The sequence below is a fragment of the Rattus norvegicus genome, chromosome 1 (assembly GCF_036323735.1).
Source record: "Rattus norvegicus strain BN/NHsdMcwi chromosome 1, GRCr8, whole genome shotgun sequence".
Lineage (NCBI taxonomy): Eukaryota > Metazoa > Chordata > Mammalia > Rodentia > Muridae > Rattus > Rattus norvegicus.
Genome location: NC_086019.1, coordinates 46,096,640 through 46,118,285, shown reverse-complemented (window position 1 = coordinate 46,118,285; position 21,646 = coordinate 46,096,640). Strand labels below are relative to the sequence as shown.

Here is a 21,646-nt window from a genome sequence, read left to right as displayed (position 1 = left end):
GATCCCTCACAATCACAGTGTATCTTTGTATGTCCTTGCACACTCACCCAGAGGTGAGCCTTACTAATCCCCTAGTTTCTTCTCTGTCCTATCAAGCTGATGATTGAAATTGTCCTTCACAGTCAGTATAGGAAGTTTTTTACATCCTTCATGTTACAAATAAAATTAGGCACACGAGGCCATTTGGGAGCAAGAGCTCCAATGGCTTGCTTCTCCAGCAAGATCTATGCATTGCTGTTGGGACACATTCAATAATAAATTCCTTTACAAATATTAAGTAAGGTAGGAACAGGAGAAGAACAGTGAGTCCTATGAAAGTCAAGAGTCTTAAAATTCCATCAACTCCCACTGTCTTATGCCTAGTAGACAGGGCAGGACCTGGATTAGCCCCAGCAGGTCTTCAGCCTGAGTTCTAGGGGTGTCTCAGTTCTGTCTTGGAAGTACCATCAGATGTTGTTAAATAAATGACCTTGAGGATCCATCGCCCTCCTATATAACAAAGAGATACAGGCCTGGGGTTTCTTTTGTTTCTCTAGTTTTGAGGAGGAGTGATACACTGGTTCAGATAGGTTTGGCCCCCATATAGACTCATGTTTGAATGCTTGGCCACAAAAAGTGACACTGTTAGGAGGTGTGTCTGTGTTAGAATAGATGTGGCCTTGGAGGAGGAAATATGTCACTGTAGGGTGGGCCTTGAGGTCCTATGCTCAAGTTCTACCCAGTATAGAAAAGAGCCAGTCTTGACTGCCTTCAGATCAAGATGTAGAATTCTCTGCTCTTGAGTACTAAGTCTGCCTGTGCGCTGCCTTGCTTCCCATCATAATGAAAATGGACTGAACCTATGAAATGGTAAGCCAGGTCCAACCAAATGTTGTCCTTTATGAAAAGTTGCCTTGGTCGTGGTGTCTGTTCACAGGAATGGAAACCCTTACTTAGACATTCAATAAGAGTTTATTTGGCTCACAACTCCAGGTTATGGTCCATCATTGTGGGGACATCAATGCAATCAGCCACACCCAAGAATCAAAACCTGGAAAGGATACACATACACGTTTGTCCTCTGCTCACTTTCTTACTTAAAAAATATTTTTATTATCCATAATGTTGGTTACCTGCCCATCCCAGCACATCTCTGCATGATCCTCCCGACCCTTTCCTCACTGAAGCCTTTTTCCCATGATTCCCTCTTTATCTTTCTGCCTGTCCCCACCAAAGGCACCTTCATGGTTTCCTGTCTACTACAGGTCCTCTGAGTTAAGCACAGACCTGAAGATGGGATGGGAGGTGGTGTACAAGGGAGAACTCAGACGTTTGTCCTTCTGGGTCAGACTTACCTCACTTGGTTAATGGCTTCCGGTTCTACTCAGTTACCTCCAAATTTCATTGTTCTTTACAGCTAATAATATTTCATTGCTGAGAGGTACCACACTTTTGTTGTCCATTCCTCAGCCGGTGGGCATCTAAGCTGTTTCTATGTCCTGCCTAGTGTGAATAGAGCCACGATGAACGGGGGTTGGGGATTTAGCTCAGTGGTAGAGCGCTTGCCTAGCAAGCGCAAGGCCCTGGGTTCGGTCCTCAGCTCTGGAAGAAAAAAAAAAAAAAAAGAGCCACGATGAACACGGATAAGTGTGTGTTGCTGTAGTAAGAAACAGAGTCCTTTGGGTCGATGGCCTACTCGTGGGTTTTCAAAAACACAAAATAATTGAGTAACTCCTGTTTTCTAACTTGGTTTGTTTTTGTTTTATGCGCGCTGATGTTTTGCCTGTATGTATGTCCTGGGGGAGGGGAGGGGAGGACCTCCTGGAACTGGAGTTACACACAGTTGTTAGCTGCCTTGTGGTTGCTGGGAATGGAACCTGGGTCCTCTGGAAAACCAACCAGTGTTCTTGCTGAGCCATCTCTCCAGCCCCAATTTTTTTTGGGGGGGGGCAGGATCTTATTGGATAGCTCTCAGTACTCTCTCATTGGAGCTGCACAGAGGGAGAAGGAGGCAGTTTTACAGGGAGAGGTATACAGAGACAGATTGAAGAGAGAACAAGCTGGACAAAGGTGAAGACAGAACAAGCTAGAGAATGAGAAGGAGCCGGGTTAGAAAAAGATTGCTAGAGCTAGTTTGAGGCCAAGCAGAGCAATTTAGAGGCTGAGAGAGAAAAACCAGATTGAATATGTCAGCTGGGAGAGGTGTTTGAGCCAGAAGAGCTGAGTTGAACCAGCCAGCCAGGGTTCAGAAAGAACTAGGAAAGGGAGTGCATATTCAGCAGTCAGTCTCAGAGGCTGAAAACACCCTAGGCCTAGATAAGATTGGACGGAGGCTGGAAGCTTCCAGGACTAGGCCTAGGATACCAGATGGAGACAGTAAGCCTCGGAGACGACAATTACAACAGGGGAATAAAAGTTAATTTTACAGATGTGCACCAACTCTGCCTTCCAACTTGAAACAGGATGAAGGTCTGTCTATGACGTATATCACAGTCCACGGATTTGATGGAAAAGACAAAATTAGTGGCCGTTTAGAGTTCTGTAAAAAACATGATGACCCAGCAAAGAACAGATGTGTGCCAGGCAGACCGGTTTTCTCCTGACAGAAGGAGGTGACTCAATTTCTGAAGAAGAAACCCTAGCCCTAATTTGTTAGAGAAGCTGAGATAGCATCTAACCAGAGTTCAAAGGCGCTGTCATAGAGTTTGCCCTGGAAGGAAACTCTCGGGGTTTTGCACACAAGTCCCAAACTTCTTCATAAATAGTGATGTGACCATGATGGTCCATGGCACATCGATTTGCATTTGCTGTGTGTGGTACCAGCTTAGGATTTTTTTCTTCTGACACTTTACATTAAAAAAAACAAAAAACAAAAAAACCTCACCAAAAAACAAAAAGCCACGCCCCCCAAAAGCCCCTAAAAACCAAAACCAAAAATACCAGGCTATTTGTGAGTTCTCACATGCATCATGATTGCTGAGTTCTTTTTGCTTTGCAAATACTGTGTGAAGGGGCTGGAGAGATGGCTCGGTTGTTAAAAGTGCTTTTCCAGAGGGCCCAGGTTCAATTCCCAGTACCTACATGAGAGTCACAACAATCTGTAACTTCAGTTTCAGGGTATCACACACACACACACACACACACACACACACACACACACACACACACACACATACACACCTGAAGGCAAAACAGCAATGTGCTAAAAAAAAAAAATGTGGAATTCCCTGCCCAGCTTGAATGGTTTGCAAACTCCCAGCTCTTTCAAGCGCAGGCTGAAACACAAATGCTTCTACAATCATTTTTCTTATCTAATCAAAGGCAAGAGCTCCCTCCTGCCTGGTCCACTTGTGTCACACAGCAGCTGTGTCTCCCTAGAATCTTGTTTCTCCATTTGTAAAAAATTTCGGGTCAAAATATGCAAATTGATTTGTCTTCTGATCTCCTTTGAGTACCTAGAGCAGTTGACTTTGTTTGAGTGATAAGAAGTGATCAGTGAAAGTGTGGCAGACCTGTAGAAACTAGTCAGCGATAGCAGGAAATCCTAAGATTAACCCAAGCCTCTTGTGAGATCTCCATTTAGAAAACAAAACAAAACAAAACAAAACCACAAAGGCAGCTGGGCAGCAGTGGCGTAATCTTCTGATTCCAGCACTCTGGAGGCAGAGGCAGGTGGATCTCTGTGTTCCAGGCCAGCCTGGTCTACAGAATGAATTCCAGTATATCCAGGACTACACAGAGAAACCCTGCTGGGAAAAAAAACAAAACAAAACAAACCAAAAAAAACCACCAAAACTAAAACAAAACAAAAAGCACAAAATCGACTTCTAAAATCATATAAAACCACTTTGTAGATAGTGTCTCCTTACAGAGCTGAAAACAAAAGGAGAGAATGAAAGTACAGCTTTAAGTAGTTAGTTCTCTAACTGCAGATTTCTTCTAAAGTCCCTGATGTCTTTGTGGGCCCTACTCCCTATGTCTCAAACCCAACTAGAAAGTGGTTAGTTAGTCCCATTAACAGTTACTCAGCAAACAACTCCAGGCTGGCATTGGAGACTGCAGGGGTCAGTGCTGGAGGAGAAAACACATGGATGTCTTTTCTCCTCCAGCAGGCAGGGGGCAGCACCTTTCTGCACCTGAAAGCCAGGAGCAGGGAGGACTTTCCTAATCAGTTTGATATTTTCTTTGTGTTCTGAAAAGCCGAAGCATGCAATGTCTTCATCGATAGGGTCCTTGTGACAGCAATTTAAGTGTAATTTAGAACTGAATGAACAACCTATACATTTCTAGAAAATGTTGGAAGTTACTAACGCTTGTCAGGGCAGCGATGAGGAGCAGTGAATTGAGAAGCTGATTCATTGCTGGGTAAAGGCACTGTGACCACAAAGCAAATTGGGGAGGAAAGGGTTTATCTGGCTTACACTTTCAGATCTAGCCCATCACTGGAGGAAGTCAGGACAGGAACTCAAGCAGGACTGGAACCTGGAGGGAGGTGCTGCGTTCTTGTTCCCCATACAGTGCTCAGTAGGCTTTCTTATAGGACGCAGGACCACCAACACAGAGATGGCGACACCCACCATGGACTGGGCCCTACCCCATTGATCACTAATAGAGAAAATGTCTTACAGTGGGTTCTCATGGAGGCATTTCCTCAACTGAGACCTTCCTCTCTGATGATTAACTTGTATCAAGTTGCCACAAAAAAACAGCCAGTATACAGGAGAAAAATAAAGAATTCTCTTTAAGCCATTCTCTTAGGTATGGTGATCACAGAAAGGCCAACTCTTTAGGCACGAAATTCCTTCTCAGGATGACTAGAGAGGAGTTGCATCCTCAGACATTTACAGATCCGAGTAGCTTTTCTTTAGCTGGGCGGGAAGGCCCCAGAGACTGAGAGCATCCATGGGGAGTTTCATCTGCTGCTTTTGATTTTTGTCCTCTGCCACTAACTGGTGAGAGGAGGAAGAGAAAGATGAACTCTGTAACACGCTGGGAGTGTAGCTGAGGGGACAGAGTTTAGCATAGCATTAGGTACGGGAGCCAGTCCCTGGTACCATCAAATAAAATTGTTAATACGACATAGAACTAAGGGGTGTGGTAGGGGAGTTAGTGGTGGAGTTACTGAGCCTTAGAGGTGGTGGCTCTCATAGATATTAAATTTTTATTTCATTTCTGACAATTGGTTGAATCATATGAAAATTTTATGTCATCGTTTAAGGAATAACTTCTTGCTTACCTCATTTACAGACAACTGATTTACTTCCTGCTCCCACAAGAAAACCTGGGTGTTTTGGTGCATCCCTGTGACCCCAGAGTTCGAGAGGCAGAGATAGTGTTAATCCCAAAAAGCACGGGAGAAAGACCAATTTCACAATTTTGAGCCAAACTTGAAGCAAGCTTCAATTTAATATTGGCCACCGTGACGTACTCTGGCCAGGCCCACTATTGGTTTCCCAGAAAATAGCCATGAGTCATGATTTGCAGACGCTTTAGAAATGCAAAATTTTATGGCCACCATATTGTCCATCAGGACCAATCAGGAGCAAGAATGTATCCTGACGTATTTCCTGCCTGCACAATTCCCGCCCACATCCAATCAAGCATATGTGGCGCAAACAAACTTGTTTAAGGGATCGAAGATATGTAACTCGTTATTCCCCAAGAACCACAGCGCCCAACATTCCAGGATGTTATCTGTCCTCCGGCAAGTGGGGCTTACAGGTTAACTTTGTCTTGTCCAATAGGATGGTTCCTGGATTTCGTGGGCCAGCCCCCACACTTGAGCTGATTGGTGGTATCCAGGCCAATGAGGCCCTATCTCAAAAATCAAAGTGGACCGCTCCTAAGGAGTGACGGCTGAAGTTTGTCCCCGGGCTCCATACACTCACACATGTACACACTCACACACATGTACGTAGTTCACCCACAACGCACACAAATACAGGTAGGTGTTGTTTTTGTTTGTTTTGCTCTTTCGAGACAAGGTTTTTCTGTGTAGCCCTGGCTGTCGAAGAACTTTCTCTGTAGACTGGGCTGGCCTTGAACTTAGAGATCTGACTGTCTCTGCATCCCAAGGGTTGGGATTCATCCGGATACCTGACTACTGACCTGTCCGCAGTACACGTCACTTCTCCACAGTCCTTACAAACAACACTGATGTGACCAGGCTGGTTTCACATGAGGTAGGTAGGTTAGTCTTCCTAAGTCTTGACTATGCTAGCAGCACTCACAATAGCAAGATTCTAACCTTGGTGAGTGGGATTTGGCTCCTGGAGAGTCGCAGAATTAAATGATCAGCGAGCAGAGTCATGATGAGCATCTAGCTCTGGAATTATGAGACCTTAGCGCATGCCTCCTGTAGGTCGCAGCGCCATGTGGATGAGTCAAGTGAAGGTCCTAAGACAAGAAGTCCATTGGGCTGCTGCAGGCCTCCGGTACACAGGGGTGAGGTAAGCAGCTGGAACCTCAGGAATCGCTGTTAGGCCGCAGTCCCGTAGGATGAATGCTTGTCCGGAGGGAGAGCCTCCTAGAGCTCACATGATATAGAAAGCCACGAACATTCTGTAGGTCCCCTTGACACCCAGCTCACCACTGAACTGAGAGGAGAGAAACAAGTCAGTTTCCCAGAGAGGAAACAGCTAGAACCTTATGGACTCGTCAGTTTCCTGACCTCAGGTGTGTCTTTGAGTTTTGGTTAATGTCATGCAGGAAGGAAGGAAGGTGAAAACTCAGTCTGAACTGTCATTCTAGCCAGCTAGGTCTCTTTCACGTCCTCTTTAGCTTGCTATTTCAAGCAACCTATCTTGTTTTTGTTCGTTTGTTTTCAGAAGACAAGTGATGTGTGTACGTGCGATATTTACATAGACTCTATTGGCAACTAAATAACGCCCTATTTAGACATTCATTAAAATAATGCACTTAGCACAGTCTGCCCTTTGGGATGAACACTATTGTTAAAGAACTGTCTGCTACGGCAGTAACCTCTGGATCTTTGGCGTTCTGGTGCCATCTGCTGGTCACATTGATGACTGCTGCTGAGACCTGGCCAACTTCGCTGTCTTCAAAGAGAAACAGAAGGTAACCAGCCAGGGGCCCGCCATTAGGAAGGCAACCTCTAGTGCACAGACCTTGACATTTTCCCTTTTAATGGAATCTAACAGAAGTTCAAGAAGCCATTTGGAAAGATCAAAAGTATTTCAATCGCATCAGAACTGTTAACCATGACCCAGGCGTGGTCCTCCCAGCATTCGGGAGGCAGAGGCAGGTGGATCTGTGAGTTTGAGGCCAGCATGGTCTACAGAGGGAGTTCTAGGGAGCTACACAGAGATACTCTGTCTGGAAAAACAAAACAACAACAACAACAAAACCAAACCAAAACACCAAAAACAAAACAAAAACAAAACCAACCCAAAACAAACAACAAAACACACCCAAAATCCGACTCCTTTCACGTTAAGAAAATGTCCTAATCGTATAAGAGAACTAGACTGATGGTGCCAGCCTATTTTATAGCTGTATCATTTTCCATCCATGTGTTGTTTTACAACTTATTAAGAACACTAGACTCAGGACTGGAGAGATTGCTCAGCAGTTAAGAATGTGTACTGTTAAGAATGGGAGCCAAGTTTGGTTCCCAGCTCTGGCATTGGTCAGCTCACAAACTCCTGTAACTCTAGTTATAGGGTTCTGGCACCCTCTTCTGGCCTCCAAGAGCATTGCACTTCTCATGATGCTCACAAACATATAGTTAAAAATAAAATAAATCTTGAGAAAAGAAAGAGCTCTAGAGTCATAGACAGGTCAAAACACAGACTTCGCTCCTACTAATGTTTTGTGTGGAGCAGGTTACTTGACTACTGTGTGTCTCAGTTTACTTAAAAAAAGGGGGCAGTTGAGGGAACATGCAGCACTTGGTCACTATTAACTATTTTTGTTAACTGAATACTAAAGTAAACAAAATGCTTATGTGGTACTGAGATGACATTGGTCTCTGGACCACCTCTTTTGTTGTTATTGTGAGAAAACCTATGAAGGATGACTTGTTCAGATTCAGAAGGATTCAGAGAAAAGAGAATTCAGGGAAGTAAGCCCAATGCTATACACCAGGTTTCTTCTCAAGGCATTTGATATTATTTGTTTGTTGTTTGACAGGGTCTCACTAAGACCTGGAATTTCCTATGTAGACCAGGCTAGCCTCCATTTCATAGAGATCTGCCTGTCTCTGCTTCCAGAGTGCTGTGATTAAAAGTGCAACATTGTGCTCAGCCATCTGGAGTTTCTTAAGCAGAACAGAGTTAGAGAGGTGGAGAAATTGAACAAGAAAAGGAAGATATCTATCTGTGTCTGACTATGAACTTTATGCATAATGGAAATTTCTGGCTGCACCTTCCTAAACTACATGAAGGTTAAACCACAGAAGGAATCCAGGACCTCAGCAGGCTCTGCCACAGCCCCAGCTTGTCAGCTACTTCATGGATAATTGTTAATCTCATGTTTGTTACCTTGAGTTCCTTTACTAAGTTTTAAATATAACAGATTCTCCCAGCATCCCCCCAGCTCTGAATTTTCCAGCCCAGCGTCCGGGCTGCCCTTACCCCAGAGACTCTTCCTTATATAACTGAGACATTTTAGTCTCCTCATCTTTCTCCTCTCCTCCTCCTCCTCTTTTTCCTTGCCCTCATTTTTCTCCTCCTTCTCTTTGTGCATTGCTGCTTTCTCTCTTTCTTTCTCCTCTCCCCTCTCTCCCTCCCCATGGTGACTTTTCTGGTCATTTTCTTTCCTTGGGTTCAGTAAACTCACCTAAGAGCAGTTTCCCAATAAACCTGCATTTTTATATACCTGACTCTGGCTTGAATTGGCACCTTTTACTGGTGGAGAAATAACTTATCACTGGGGAGGCAGAGGCAGGCAGATTTCTGTAAAGGAATTTTAATCCAGCCACATGGCTGCTCTGGCAATGGATCACATCCAAAGTTCTAGGTCTGTGTGATCCAGGTGGAATGGCACACATCTGGATGGAACAGACACACCCTTCGTCCACATCTTTAATCTCAATGTGGGTAAAGTTAGTTTGTAGAAGAAAGCAGCCATGTTTGAAAGTGACATCTAATTGAGGGGCAGACAAAGTGATTAATCAGAGAAAGACTTGACAGAATGAGTCAGAATTAGGAAAAGCCCAACTCTCATGAGAACAGACAGGAAAGAGAGGCTCCTTAAGGGAGCACACAGAGAGATGGAAGTCAGGGGCGGGGAGTTTTACCAGGGCAGTTTTATAGAGACAGGTTGAAGAGAGAACACGCTAGACACAGGTGATGACAGAAGGTGCCAGAAGACCAGAACATATTGCCACAGTTAGCATGAAGCCAAGCAGAGAAATTCAGTCAGAGAGAAGCCAGTTTGAATCAGTTAGCTTGGAGAGGAGTTTAAGCCAGAACAGCTGAGTTGAACCAGTCAGCCAGAGATCAGAGAGATCTAGAAAGGGTGAGTTTATTCAGTAATAAGCCTCCAAGATAAAAATTACATCTGGAGAAAAAAAGTTACATTTATAGATCTCTGAGAGTTTGTGGCCAGCCTGGCCTACAGAGCAAGTTCCAGAACAGTCAGAGCTACACAAAGAAACTCTGCCCAGAAAAGACTATATCTGCTAAATATATGGAATATATATGTGTGTATCACTATAGAGGAAGAAACCCGACAGTGATTTCTGACCCCTGCACATGAGACCAGTGCACATATGTGCATACATGTGGATATACCACACACACAAAATTAAGGAAGTAAATTGTCTTAGTTAGGGTTTTACTGCTGTGAACACCATGACCAAGGCAGGTCTTATGGAGACAGAGGTTCAGTCCATTATCATCTAGGCAGGAGCATGGCAGCATCCAGGCAGGCATGGTGCAGCGGGAGAAGATGAGAGCTCTACACCTTCCTCTGAAGGCTGTTGGAAGACTGACTTGCAGGCAGCCAGGATGAGGGTCTTAAAACTCACACCCACAGTGACACACCTACTCCAACAAGGCCACACCTCCTAACTGCGCCACTCCCCGAGTCAAGCATATTCAGACCACCACAGACTACATATCAATTTGAAGATTTTTGGATGGGGTTGTATTGAATGTATTGACAATTTTGAGAAAACTGGTATCTTATTGTCTGATCCATGAACAACAGTCTTACCTCTGTATTTAAATAATCTCAATTTCCTTTATCATATTTGCAACTTTCATCATAAGGTACGCACATTCCAAGACACCTAAGTGTTTGATGCTGTTGTAAATTGCCTTGAAAAAAATGTTATTTTCATTTCTCTGGAACCTACTACTTCAGGACTCCAGCTTACTCGGAGGCCCAGCTGAAACAACTAGTTTCACGGGACTGAGCAACTACTAGATTCTTGGACTTCTCGTCCACATCTGTCCCTTGTTGGGTTAGGTGGGCCGCAGACTGAAAGTCATTTCAATAATTCCCCTTACTACATAGAGACATGCCATAAGTTCTGTGACTCTAGAGAACCCTGACTAATACACCGAGCTAATTAGAAAGCTCCAGTATCTACCTGTCTTTGCTTACTTGTTGAGGTTACAGGCATGGCCACTGGGTTCTGCTTTTCATGTGGATGCTGGGAATCCAAATTCAGGGCCTCCTGTGTACGCAGCCAACACTTCATTCACTGAGACATTTCCCTAACCCTATGCTTTTCTTCTTATTACTAACTTGTAAGGAAACTTCAAGTTTGTTTTCTGTTTTAAGCTACTTTCTTGAGATGTATGCTCAGCTTCTGGCTTTCAACTGGATCCCCCACCCCCCACCTCTCATAGTATGTAATGACTCTAAGTATTCCTTAAATTGGACACAATTTTGTTATACTTCTTGTTATCATCTAAAGTGTCTCCTTTTTTTTTTGGTATTTTTGTATTTTTTGTCTTTGAGCCATTGGTCATTTTGAAGTGTATCTCTTGATTTCTATAGATGGTATTGTTAGCCAGTCTGGTGATTTGTCTGTTTGTTTGTTTGTTTTAGTCAAGTAATGTAACTTGCACCCTTTGGTGAGGAGTTTTGTTTCAGTGTTAAAAGTTTGTAGAGGATAAACGTCTAAATCTGCAAAATGTCATATCCCTTGGGAAAGAGTTAGAATTCTCACCATAATTTCTCATTCCTCACCCCATACCCACCCTGAGTTTCAGGGGCAGCTCACTGTTAGCAGTTGAGAGGTGGTGTCTCTCGGTTGGGATGTTTTTTCTTTTTTCTTTTTCTTTTTTTTTTTTTTTCCGGAGCTGGGGACTGAACCCAGGGCCTTGCACTTGCTAAGCAAGCACTCTACCACTGAGCTAAATCCCCAACCCTGGGATGTTTTATAGTGGAAATGAAAGGCAGTTCCTTTAGATCTTAAATTCTTTTGAAGTTTAATAAAATGGTCATACTAATATTCATGTGAACGAAGCCTTCATTTTTTTTAAATACTGTGTTCTTTAATACACACAAATATGGTTCTCTTTTTTGCAGGTGTGTGAACAGTTCTCTTTCCTTCAACTCTTTCTCTTTTCTTCTATTGACCTTTATCAGGTTTCTGCCGTAACCGCCACAGACATTCTATTTAGTCCAAATGAACCAAATTATGCATCCACAAAAGAGACAAAGAAGAAAACCAAAAGAAAAGATTGTAGCTTTAAAAAATTTCCCTTTTATTGAAAAACAAAATGATATGGAATCTTGGTCCCTCACATGATAGGCAACCACTCTGTCATTGAGCTACATCCCCAGCCTATGTAGACTTAAACATGCATAAATGTATTCATGTTTCATAACTAAATAACATTTGTCTAGACCAGAGGCTTGACTGCCCCAAAGCAAAGCACTTACACTGTCCCTGTGAAAGGTCATTTCCTCCCCCTAATAATCCCCTTTCTCCTTCCTCTTTCTCCCCATCTCCTTTTCTCTTTCTTTTCTTCTTTTCCTTTACAGCAAGCAAGGTAGGAAGACAAGGTAGGAAGAAGGGGAGGGGGATGAGAGGAGAGGAGAGGAGGCATAGGGGGTAGGCCAAGTGTCTTGGGAAGTCATAGTTGGTAGATTGAAAGTGTGTTCCGCAGGGATGGACCTATGGCTTCAGCCGCGTGTATAGCAGAGGACAGCCTTGTCCGGCATCAGTGGGAGGAGAGGCCCTTGGTCCTGTCAAGGCTCAATGTCCCAGTGTTGGGGAATGCCAGGGCAGGGAAGTGGGAGGAGTAGGTGGCTGGGTGAGGGAGCACCCTCATAGAAACAGGGTGTGTGTGTGGGGTGGGAGGGGATTGTCGATGCCCACACCAACACGGCACCGAGAACAGGGTGGAAGCCTGCAGGATTAAAAAACACACACATGCACACACACGGGTAATTCGTGTTAAGAAAGAATGCCCCTTCTGTAGCTTTATTTTCCAAATATATACCCCAAGTTGACCAGGTGGAAAAATCTAGGAAGCACAGTGGGAAACCCCAACTCAAGACTTCGGTGACAAAAGACCGAATACGTGCTCCCAATTTACTGGGAAGAAATCCTGGAAGACCAGCCTAAATCTCAAAAACAAAAGACTGCTTGCCTAGCAAGCGCAAGGCCCTGGGTTCGGTCCCCCGCTCCGGAAAAAAAAAAGAATAAAAAAAAAAAAAAAAAAAAAAGACTGGGAAGACAAAAGGCAGGAACGAATTGGCCTTCGCCCAGGTGTGTCACTACCAGGCCAGACTGCTCCTCCGTTAGGAACAAAAGGCTTCCACATGCATCAGCAGGGCTCAGCAGGGGTCAAACCCTGCAAGGGACCCAGAAGGGTCTGACATGGGGGGTGAAACACTTCCGGGGACCCAGGAGGCTCTGACAGGGGATAGCGTGTTTCTGGAGGGGAAACTGGGAAATGGGATAACATTAAAAATGTTAATAGGAATGCAGTAAAAAAAGAGATAGATATGAGGCTGAGGGGAAAAAAAGAAAGGTGTGTTCTGATATTCACGAGTTTATCTCCAGCAAGGAGGGCTGCCGGAAACTGAAAGAGACATATCCCTAAATTCTGAAGGAGAGGGAAAAGTTACGGAAAGGATGTAATACTTCAGAATCTCTGCCTTCCATTCTGATTTACTGATCACCTACAATCCTCCCACAGAAGAGAACCCAAGCCTGCTTAGGAACATATGGTTAATCAAGACAAAAATAAGACCCCAGATGGAGACCAAGTGTGGAGCTCAGGTGAGGCCAGGAGTAGATTACACGCACAGCCCACGCTTTTACCATCTGCTAGGGGGCTCCGGAGCAGGGCGGGCTTCTAACCTCGCCCCAGCATTCTGGCAGACACAGTGAAAAGAGACAGATGGCCACTAATAAAATTTGTATGAATTAGATCTCAGGGGATGGCCCACAGATAGATATTTAGAAATATTTTTTATGATTTTCTGATGTGTGTGTGTCACTTAGGCTAGTGTTCCGTTCTGTCTTTGCTCTCTTGGCGGGGTCAAACTCGGCAGTCATTCTTTGACTGCTCTTAAGGCAATGTCATGCTACACATTCTAGACAGGGTCTAGGAAAAGCTTTTAGCAGGATAAACTTTTAAAGGAAATTGCTTTCCTTGATAGCAACCAGATGACCCAAGCAAAGCAGAGGGAAAGAAGCCTCTGAGAATGCAGGGAAGAATAATGTTTCCTGTAAGAGTCGAACGATTTAGAATTTAACACCAGGGATGGGAGAGACTGCCAGGACCCAGTGGGGATGACATTGAGACACACTCAACAGTGCGGAGACAGAACCTGAGGATACCACCTCCGGTAGACAGACATGGCTCCAGGTGAGGGATCTCAAAATTTTAGACCCAGATTTGTCCCTGTCTAAAGGAAACACAGGGACAAAAATGGAGCTCATACTGAAGGAAAGGCCATCTAGTGACTGACCCAACTTGGGATCCATCCCATGTACAGGCACCAAACCCTGACACTATTACTGATGGATGCTATCTTGTGCTTGCAGACAGGAGCCTGACATGACTGTCCTCTGAGAGGTTCTGTCAGCACCTGACTCAGACAGATGCAGATACTCACAGCCAACCACTGGGACCGAACCTGGGGACCCCTGTGGAAGAGTCAGGGGAAGGATTGAAGGAGCCGAAGGGGATGACAACCCCATAGGAAGATCAACACTATCAACTAACCAGATCCCTCAGAGCTCCCAGGGACTAAGCCATCAGTCAAAGAGCATACATGGGCTGGACCGTGGCACCAGCTACACTTGTAATAGAGGACTGACTGCCTTGTCTGGCCTCAGTGGAAGAGGATGTGCTTGGTCTTGTGGAGGCTTGATGCCCCAGAGAAGGGGGTTGCTGGAGAGGTGAGGTGAAAGTGGGTGGGTGGGTGGGGGAGAACTCTCTTAGAGGAGAAGGGAGGATGGGTTGGGGGAGCTTGCAGAGTGGGGACCGGGAAGGAAGAACAACATTTGAAATGTAAATAAATAAAATAATAAAAAATTTCAAACATACATAAAGATATACTGAGGAGCTCATAGGTGACTTCAAACTCATGATCCTCCTGCCTCAGCCTCCTGAGTGCTGACATCACACCTCTATGCCTCTGTGTTTACCTGAGGTCCATGACTTTTAATAATTATGATTATCTAACATCACAGAATTCTCAGTTCTTAAGGAAAAGTGGTTCGGTGTGTTAATTGACTGGGACAGACCTTGGTGAAGCCACTGGATGTTGTATGACTGAGTACTGCTCATTTGGGAGCGTACAGGTTAGCAAGGGCTTCCAGGGCCTAGATGCAGTCGTTAGTGCTGTTTTAACCTCTCAGGAAAGCAAACGAGGTGAGGAGGTTGTGTTTACTCCTGCTGTGCTTGTCCCAGACAGTCTGAACAGGAGGTGCGCACTGAATTTCCTGCAGTGGTCCACAGTAATAGGAAGAACACAATTTATAGTACCCAGCTTTGGCCACCTTCTCTGACATTACTGTAATTGAAGTAGCTCAGAGGCACAAAAGGTCACATCGGGCATTTATGCAGAGTCCACTGAAGCTGTTTGTGAAGGCGCCTGGTGACTTTGTCCACGTGTCTTCTCAGAAACCTAGTTACGACGTCATTTTCCTTCCATGTTTCAGATTTCATTGTAAACAAAGCATTTTTTTTTTTTTAACTGATCAATGCCTTCCCTACCTACCCTGTTAAGCAGGAGGAGACAGTTGTTTAGTATCATGGTTAGGACTGATAAACTCACTCAGTCTTAAAAAAATGTTTATTTTCCCATGCATATACGTCTGTATATCTGTGTGTGTGTGTGTGTGTGTGTGTGTGTGTGTGTGTGTCTGTCTGTCTGTCTGTCTGTCTGTGTGCATGTCTTCCTCTGTTGCCCTTCCCTTTGTTTTTTGAGACAGTCTTTCATGGAGCATGATCTTGTCATTTTTCTGCTTGTCTGCTTGCCCAGTAGTCCCAGGATCCTCTGGTCCCTGGCCCTCCCTCCAGTGCAGGGATTGTAGGCATATATGAACTTGCCTGGGTTTTGTGCGTCTGCCAAGAATCCAGACCCAGATCCTCATGACTTTATGGTCTTATCTCTTTTGTTGTATGCTTTATTGGTCTCACCGTGTATCTCTGGCTATTCTGGAACTTGTATATAGAGCCAAGTTGGTCTTAAGCTTATAAGTATTTGTTTCCTGAGCACTGAGATCAAAAGTGTGCCTCCACAATGACACTCTCTACCACTCACTTGTGGGGTATTTTTAATGATTTATGTATATAACTTTATGTGCATTGGTGGTTTTCTTGCCTGTATGTCTATGCGAGGGTGTCATTTGGTCTAGAACTGCAGTTACAGACAGATGTGAGCTGATATGTGGGGGCTGGGAATTGAACCCCAGTCTGTTGGAAGAACTGCAGGTGCTCCTAACCACAGAGCCATCTCTCCAGTCCTTTTGTTAGGATCTGATCGTCACGCCACCTTCTACACCAGGTGGTAGGAGGCGGGAGTTCACAGAAGATGTGGAGTGGAGCCCATTCTGCAATCCGGTCCCTTCACACAGCATATGTTTCCCTCTCATTCGTAACTTCTGCGGCTCATCACTGGCTCTCCTACAAGTCAAGGTCCAAGAACTCTAATCCTGCCCCAGCCGGATGGTCCCCCCCGCCCCCACAGCCTTCCACAAATGAACTATCCTTCTCTAGAGAAGGTAGAAGATGGAAAGCGATGCTTCTGGTGAGGACCGGAGCCACGTCTGAGTCCTTACTAAGTCAGGGAACGCTAGCCCTGCAGCAGGCCTAGTCCCGAAGGCTCCTACGAAACTGGCCGAGCTGTGGATAAGCTTGCCTTCCTTGTCTCGGGCTTCGTTAGGGCCGCCTGAGTAATGATGTTGGCTTAAACAGGAGGTGAACGCAGATTGTGTCCTGCTGGAGGATAAGAAGGAACAAGCAGTCTGAAGTCACAAAGCACAGTTCCATTCTGGGTTACAGACTTGGAGATAGACATCTCATGACTAAGTTCTGGTTCCTGATGGGTGGGATACAGCCCTTTGGCTCTGCCTGGCCTGGTCTGTTGACACTGAGGAAAAGGGCTGCTGTGACAACAGAGAAGCACAGGCTGCACAGGAAGGCCTCCCTCGGTGCCCCAGCCACTCCCCTGCCCAGCCAGGACATGAGCAGCCAGAACACTGGGGAGTTTCCAGCTCTGCTTTGATGGTTCTTCCCTGGACGTCCCTCCTCCCAGAACAAAGTCTTCTTTTCCCGCACGATTACAAACAAGGTAAAGATTACACAGTACACCCCAAACGAGAAATGCCTAGCTGACCCACGAGTTCCCCCAACTCACAGAGTACCCTCTTTATTTCTGGTGAGTAAGAAACTCAGGCTACCATCATCCCTCGCTCTCCCACCATATACACCAAAGCTGCTTTGGGTGACAGACATCAGAGACGTTCTTCAACTGGGAGACAACAGAAGGACGAAACCCGGCTGAGTCCCGAGCGACTGCTTCTGTTCCAGGTGGAGTTGCCAGGACTGTGTGAGCTTTGCTTCTGCCAAGAGCTGATATGGAGGAACCTCACCCCTTCTCTTCTCCAGATCTGGGCTAGCTTTTCACCACCACCACCACCACCACCACCACCACCACCACCACCATCACCACCACCACCACCATCACCACCACCACCACCATCACCACCACCACCATCACCACCACCACCACCACCATCACCACCACCATCACCACCACCACCACCACCATCACCACCACCACCACCACCACCATCACCACCATCACCACCACCACCACCATCACCACCACCACCACCATCACCACCACCACCATCACCACCACCATCACCACCACCACCACCACCATCACCACCACCATCACCACCACCACCACCACCATCACCACCACCACCACCACCATCACCACCACCACCACCACCACCACCATCACCACCACCATCACCACCACCATCACCACCACCACCACCACCACCACCACCACCACCACCACCACCACCACTACCCCACATTGGCCGGTCACTCCCCTCTCCAGCTGGTAGGCTGTGATGAATTCACTTTTCGCCAAGTATGAATCTTGTCCAAAGCCTCCCCCATCTCTTCAGTGACTGTGTAAGGGACAGAAGTCCACTGTAGAAGACAGACCATACCTTTGTCATATTCTTTTTCTGTTTAGTTGACTGGCCAGCTGCCAGACACAGAAAGCCATGTCCTCAGCCCAGTATCATCAAGGTGGGAGCCTAACAGCATCTAGGCAGGCAGGTACAGGAGGAGCTGAGAGTTCTACATCTTCACCTGAAGGCTGCTATGAGAAGACTGACTTCCAGGCAGCTAGGATGAGGGTCTTAATGCCCACACCCACAGTGACACACCTACTCCGACCCACACGTATTCCAACAATGCTACATCTCCTAATAGTGCCACTCCCTGGACCAAGCATATACCAACCATCACATAAGGCCATCCTCTGCTACATATGTAGCTGGAGTCATGGGTCCTTCCACGTGTACTGTTTGGTTGGTGGTTTAGTCCTTGGAAGCTCTTGGTAGTCTGGTTAGTTGATATTGTTGTTTTCCCTGTGGGGTTGCAATTCCCTTCAGCCAACTCTTTCATTGGGGTCCCCTGCTCAGTCCGATAGTTGGTTGTGAGCATCTGCATCTGTATTGGTCAGGCTCTGGCAAAGCCTCTCAGGAGACAGCTATATCAGGCTCCTATCAGCAAGCGCTGCTTGGCATCAGCAATAGTGTCTGGGTTTGGTGTCTGCACATGGGCTAGACCCCAAGTTGGGGCAGTCTCTGGATGGCCTATCCTTCAATCTCTGCTCCAGTTTTTTGTCTCTGCATTTCCTTCAGATAGGAATAATTCTGGGTTAAAATTTTTGAGATGAGTGGGTAGCCCTACCCCTCAACTGGGGGCCATGCCTATCACTGGAGATTTTCTCTACAGGTTCTATCTCCCCTTTTCTTTCTTTCTTTTTTCTCTCTATCTTTATTAAATTGGGTATTTCTTATTTACATTTCAACTGTTATTCCCTTTCCCCGTTTCCAGGCCAACATCCCCCTAATCCCTCCCCCTCCCCTTCTCCATGGGCGTTCCCCTCCCTACCCTCCCCCCATTACTGCCCTCCCCCCAACAATCCCGTCCACTGGTATCTCCCCCTTTCTATCTCATTTCAGCTAATGTCTTCTCTGTTGGGTCTTGGGAACCTCTTGCTTCCCTGGCATCTGGGATGTTCCAGTGTCTACCCCTCTACCCCTAGCTCTCCATCCCCCACGGCTACATATTTCTGTTAAATTTCCTGACTCTCTGTACTTCTCTCCTGTTCCATACCTGAACCTGCCCCCCTCCCCTCCTCCTCTCTCCCTCCCAGGTCCCAACCTCCCTCTGCCGCTCATGGTTATTTTGTTCCTTCTTCTAAGTAGGACTGAAGCATCTGCACTTTGGTCTTCCTTCTTAAGCTTCATATGGTCTGTAAGTTGTATCATGGGTATTCTGAGCTTTGAGGCTAATATCCACTTATCAGTGAGTGCATACCGTGTGTGTTCTTTTGTGTCTGGGTTAACTCACTCAGGATGATATTTTCTAGTTCCATCCATTTGCCTATGAATTTCATGAAGTCATTGTTTTTAATTGCTAAATAGTACTCCATTGTGTAAATGTACCACATTTTCTGTATCCATTCCTCTGTTGAAGGGCATCTGGGTTATTTCTAGCTTCTGTCTATTATAAATAAGGCTGCTATCAACATAGCGGAGCATGTGTCCTTGTTATACATTGGAGCGTCTTTTCGGTATATGCCCAGGAGTAGCATAACTGGGTCTGAGAAACCAACATTGATTTCCAGAGTGGATGTACCAGCTTACAATCCCACCAACAATGGAGGAGTGTTCCTCTTTCTCCACATCCTCACCAGCATCTGCTGTCACCTGAGTTTTTGATCTTAGCCATTCTGACTGGTGTGAGTTGACTCTCAGGGTCCTTTTGATTTGCATTTCTCTGATGACTAAGGATGTTAAACATTTCTTTAGGTACTTCTCAGCTATTCGATATTCCTCAGTTCAGAATTCTTTTTTTAGCTCTGTACCCCGTTTTTAATAGGGTTATTTGATTCTCTGAAGTCTACTTTCTTGAATTCTTTGTATATATTGGATATTAACCGCTATTGGATGTAGGGTTCTTTGATAAAGATCTTTTCCCAATCTGTAGGTTGCCATTTTGTCCTAATGACAGTGTCCTTTGACTTACAGAAGCTTTTCAATTTTATGAAATCCCATTTTTCTATAGTTGATCTTAGAGCCTCAGCCATATGTCTTTGAGGCTCTTTCTCACTTTCTCTTTTATTAGGTTCAGTGAATCTGGTTTTGTGTGGAGGTCCTTGATCCACATGGACTTAAGCTTTGTACAAGGAGATAAGAATGGATCAATTTGTATTCTTCTACATGCTGACCTCCACTTAAACTAGTACCATTTGTTGAATATGCTTTTTCCCACTGGATGGTTTTGGCTTCTTTATCAAAGGTGACCATAGTTGTGGGTTTATTTCTGGGTCTTTAATTCTATTCCATTGATCTACCTTCCTGTCTCTGTACCAATACCAGGCAGGTTTTGTTTTGTTTTTAATTACTAATCAAGCTGTAATACAGCTTGAGGTCAGGGATGGTGATTCCCCCAGAAGTTTTCTTATTGTTGAGAATAGTTTTCCCTACCCTTGGTTTTTTTGTTATTCTAGATGAATTTGAGAATTGCTTTTTCTATCTCCGTGAAGAACTGAGTTGGAATTTTGATGGGGATTGCATTGAATCTGTAGATCGCTTTTGGCAAGACAGCCAATTTTACTATATTAATCCTGACAATCCTTGAGCATGGCAGATCTTTCCATCTCTTTTTTTTTTTTTTTTTTCCGGAGCTGAGGACCGAACCCAGGGCCTTGAGCTTGCTAGGCAAGCGCTCTACCACTGAGCTAAATCCCCAACCCCGAGAGATCTTTCCATCTTTTGAGGTCTTCATCAGTTTCTTTCTTCAGAGACTTAAAGTTCTTGACATACAGATCTTTCACTTGCTTGGTTAAAGTCACACCAGGGTATTTTATATTATTTGTGACTATTGTGAAGGGTGTTGTTTCCCTAATTTCTTTCTCAGCCTTTTTGAGTAGAGGAAGGCTACTGATTTGTTGAGTAAATTTTTTATCCAGCCACGTGCTGAAGTTATTCATCAGCTGTAGGAGTTCTCCAGTGGAATTTTTGGGGTCGCTTATGTATACTAGTATATCACCCGCAAATAGTGATATCTTAACTTCTTCTTAACAATTTGTATCTGTTTGACCTCCTTTTGTTGTCTGATTGCTCTGACTAGAACTTCAAGAACTATATTGAATAAGTAGGGAGAGAGTGGGCAGCCTTGTCTAGCCCCTGATTTTAGAGGGATTGCTTCAAGTTTCTCTCCATTTAGTTTGATGTTGGCTATTGGTTTGCTGTATATTGCTTTTTATTATGTTTAGGTGTAGGCCTTGATCTTCCAAGACTTTTAACATGAGGGGGTGTTGTATTTTGTCAAAGGCTTTTTAAGCACCTAATGAGATGAACATGTGTTCTTTTCCTTTGAGTTTGTTTATATAGCAGATTATGTTGATGGATTTTTGTATATTGAACCATTCTCTGGGATGAAGCCTACTAGATCATGGTGAATGATCATTTTGATGTGTTCTTGGATTTGGTTTGCTTGTATTTTATTATTTTTGCATAGATTATAAGGGATATTGGTCTGAAGCTCTCTTTCTTTGATGGATCTCTTTGTGGTTTAGGTATCAATGTAACTGTGGCTTCATAGAACAAATTAGGTAATGGCCTTTTGTTTCTAAAAACATGGAACGCTTCACAAATTTGGGTGTCATCCTTGTGCAGGGGCCATGCTAATCTTCTCTGTGCCATGTAGTAGATGGGCTGCTAAAGCAAGCATGCAGTCAGTGATAACTGTCGAGCCATCTTTCCAGCCCCCCTTTTTTAAAATGTGAAATGTGGATCTAAAACCTAGGCCCTCATATTTGTAAGGCAAACAGTTTGCCAGGTAAGCTATCTATCTCCTCTTCTCCGTAGTACTTAGCACAACATTTTTTTTTTCTTTTTTTCAGAGCTGGGGACCGAACCCAGGGCCTTGCGCTTGGTAGGCAAGCGCTCTACCACTGA

The 21,646-nt window shown here is 44.9% G+C and overlaps 1 long non-coding RNA gene and 1 pseudogene across 1 annotated transcript; both read right to left on the bottom strand.

Annotated features, from left to right (window-relative positions):
• Positions 1–932: 932 nt before the first annotated feature.
• On the bottom strand, positions 933–5,437 carry LOC120097709 (uncharacterized). Its single transcript, XR_005495279.2, has 3 exons — positions 5,216–5,437; positions 1,335–1,581; positions 933–1,030 (listed from the first exon to the last, which is right to left on the bottom strand). It is a non-coding gene; the product is annotated as an uncharacterized LOC120097709 (long non-coding RNA).
• Positions 5,438–21,319: 15,882 nt separating this feature from the next.
• On the bottom strand, positions 21,320–21,417 carry Rnu6-859 (RNA, U6 small nuclear 859; annotated as a pseudogene).
• Positions 21,418–21,646: the final 229 nt, after the last annotated feature.